Raw genomic sequence first — 3,432 nt, 5'->3', positions numbered from 1 at the left:
CTTTCTCTGTGATCCTGCATACTATTCTTTAATAAATCAGATATCTTTGAATTCCTGCTCATGAGTCTGATAGAGTTTTCGAATAGGCAACCATTTGTTGTTTATTCATTTAGACGCTTCTGACACTTCGTGACTGCATGGACCAGCCCATGCCAGAGCTTCTTGTCGGTCGTCAACACCCCCAGCACCCCCAGGGACGAGTCCGTCACCTCTAGAATATCATCCATCCACCTTGCCCTTGGTCGGCCCCTCTTCCTTTTGCCTTCCACTCTCCCTAGCATCAGCACCTCTCCAGGGTGTCCTGTCTTCTCATTATGTGGCCAAAGTATTTCAGTTTTGCCTTTAATATCATTCCCTCAAGTGAGCAGTCTGGCTTTATTTCCTGGAGGATGGACTGGTTTGATCTTCTTGCAGTCCAAGGCACTCTCAGAATTTTCCTCCAACACCAGTCAAAGGCTTTAGAATAGTCAATAAACCAGAAATAGATGTTTTTCTGAAACTCCCTGGCTTTTTCCATTATCCAGCGGATATTGGCAATTTGGTCCCTAGTTCCTCTGCCTTTTCTAAACCCAGCTTGTACATCTGGCAATTCTCACTCCATGAATTGCTGAAGTCTACCTTGCAGGATCTTGAGCATTACCTTACTGGCATGTGAAATGAGTGCCACTGTTCGATAGTTTGAACATTTTTTAGTGTTCCCCTTTTTTGGTATGGGGATATAAGTTGATTTTTTCCAATCTGATGGCCATTCTTGTGTTTTCCAAATTTGCTGGCATATAGCATGCATTACCTTGACAGCATCATCTTTTTGAACAGTTTTTGAACAGTTCAGCTGGGATGCCGTCGTCTCCTGCTGCCTTGTTATTAGCAATGCTTCTTAAGGCCCATTCAACCTCACTCTTCAGGATGTCTGGCTCTAGCTCCCTGACCACATCGTCAAAGCTATCCCCAATATTGTTATCCTTCCTATACAGGTCTTCTGTATATTCTTGCCACCTTTTCTTGATCTCTTCTTCTTCTGTTAGGTCTTTTCCATCTTTTTTTTTGATCATATCCATTTTTGCCTGGAATTTACCTCCGATGTTTCTAATTTTCTGGAAGAGGTCTCTTGTCCTTCCTATTCTATTGTCTTCTTCCACTTCCACGCATTGCTTGTTTAAAAATAATTCCTTATCTCTTCTGGCTAACCTCTGGAATTTTGCATTTAACTGTTACACCTGGAGTGCAGATACAGGCCTCGGGAATTTTCTATTTGCCCATGTCACAAAACCTTTAAATTTCTCAAATGGCTTATCTTTGTGTTTTAAGATGTAGATAAATCTGTATCTTGAGAAATCATCAATGATGGTCATTGCATACCTTGCTTCTCCAAGACTTGGAGCAAAAGGACCAATATGTCAGAGTGTACAATTTCCAAAGGTCCAGTTGTAACTCTGTCACTGTGCTTACCCACAGGAGCTTTTAGTGTTTTGCATTCTTTGCAAACTACACAGTCTAAGTATTTATCACAGGGTTTTATCTTTAGGTCAGCACACAGCTGTGGCATTTGTGCTATATACTTGAAATTAGCATGACCAAATCTCCTGTGCATCAGGTGTACACATTGGTCATGATATGGAGTGTTGCCAACTGCAGCCTTGCAGCTTGGCTTCCTTGCATTTTGCACAATGTACAAGGAGTCTTTTAATATACCAGTAGCACACAATTTCCCATTTTTTCGTATCTCACAACCATTCTTCTTAAATGTTATGACATACCCTGTTGCAGCCAATTGTGCCACAGATAAAAGGTTTGATTGTAAATTTGGCACATACAACACACCTTTTACAGTTTCTCCTAAGCAGGATAAATACAAGTCACCTTGTCCCATAATTTTGGTTACAGACCCATCAGCCAAAGATACACTTTGTCTTTCAGTTTTAGACAGTGACACAAAAGAGCTTTTACAATTACATAAATGACAATTGGCCCCAGAATCTAACACCCATACATCAGGATTACCCTTCTCAGCAACCTGGCAATTTGGGTTGTCTGAAGAGCCTTCTTCTGTGTTGCCCTTGTGTTCTTCTTCTCTGTCTTTCTACTCTTGGGTCTCAAGGCACAGTCTTTCTGCAAATGTCCAGCTGACCCACAAGTGAAGCATCGCTGGCTGGCTAGTGCTGTGGCCTCAGCTTCCTTTCCCTTCTTTTCCATTGTTTTCTGGTACTGAAGCTTTCCAGAAGAGATGGGGGGGATCTTTCCTCTCTCTTCTCCCATTCAGCGAGTAAGCGCTGTGTAACATACGATGGGGTGAGGTCTGCTTCAGGCATAGCCTCCAGGGTACAAACCAGAGTGTCCCACATTTCATTCAGTGAGGACAGGAGGATATAGGATTTTGTGAGAGGTGTAAATTCCATTCCTGTCTCCTGCAATTCAACAAACAGCTGCTGAATATAATGCAGGTGCTCGGAAAGGCTATCTCCTTCTGCAAGGTAGGCTTTGTACAGCATTTTTGTCAGGGTAACTTTACTCCCTGCTCTTGCCTTTATATACAAGTCTCTCAAAGCATCCCAAAGTTGCTTTGCAGACTACATACCTCGCACGTGGACCAGCTGATTGTCCTCAACTCCCAGGATAATGGTGGCTCTAGCCTGCTCATCCTGTCTCAGCCATTCAGCACTGGGATTTTGGAGGGTTTGCTCACCAATTGGTAGCCAAAGATTCTCTCTGAGAAGATACATCTCCATCTTCAGGGCCCAATTCAAATGGTCTCTGATAGGCGCTCCAGAGGCATCGCTGAGGGCTGGGAGGTAGCCATGGCTTCTTCCTTCTTTTGCAAGTCACCTCAGCTGGCTTCTTTGTCCTGTAGACCAGCAGTTGCTGGAAAATCTCCAGGTGGCTCCAAAGAAAATCTTCACAGGTCTTTGCTACCTGCCTTTAAATTGTGCATGAGGTGTGGAGTTGATCTCTCTTTTCTCTCTGGGTTTTACTGGGCTTACTGGGCACATAACCTGTTGGCAGATGCTGGGAAAGCCTTTAGCCCAGGAGAGGTCAAAAAAGTCACACACCAAGCATTTCTATAAAAATAATTTATTTACAGAAAGCAAAACAAAAACAAAACATATTTATAGGACTTAGCTCCCTTTGGAGCAAGCCTTGCTTGCCTACATTGCCGGCAGAGAGAAAAAAAAAGGAAGTAAGAACAAGTCCGGGCAGGTTTCCTCCCCCCAGGCTATTTTGCATGAAGCATGTGAGAGGAGACAATCTAATACAACCTTTTAACCCGGCAAAAATGATTAGGCACAATAGCAGTCTTAATCGTTAGTAGGGAAAACCTCAACAGGACTGAGAGCAGTGTTGGGTCTGAGAGTAAAGATAATGGCCAAAATAATGGGAAGACTGAATGTAGAGTTGGCCAGTTGTCAACTACCAAAAATATTTAGTACTGATGGA

This window comes from Candoia aspera, chromosome 2, assembly GCF_035149785.1.
Source record: "Candoia aspera isolate rCanAsp1 chromosome 2, rCanAsp1.hap2, whole genome shotgun sequence".
In the NCBI taxonomy this organism is placed as follows: domain Eukaryota; kingdom Metazoa; phylum Chordata; class Lepidosauria; order Squamata; family Boidae; genus Candoia; species Candoia aspera.
This window is presented reverse-complemented; position numbering follows the sequence as displayed.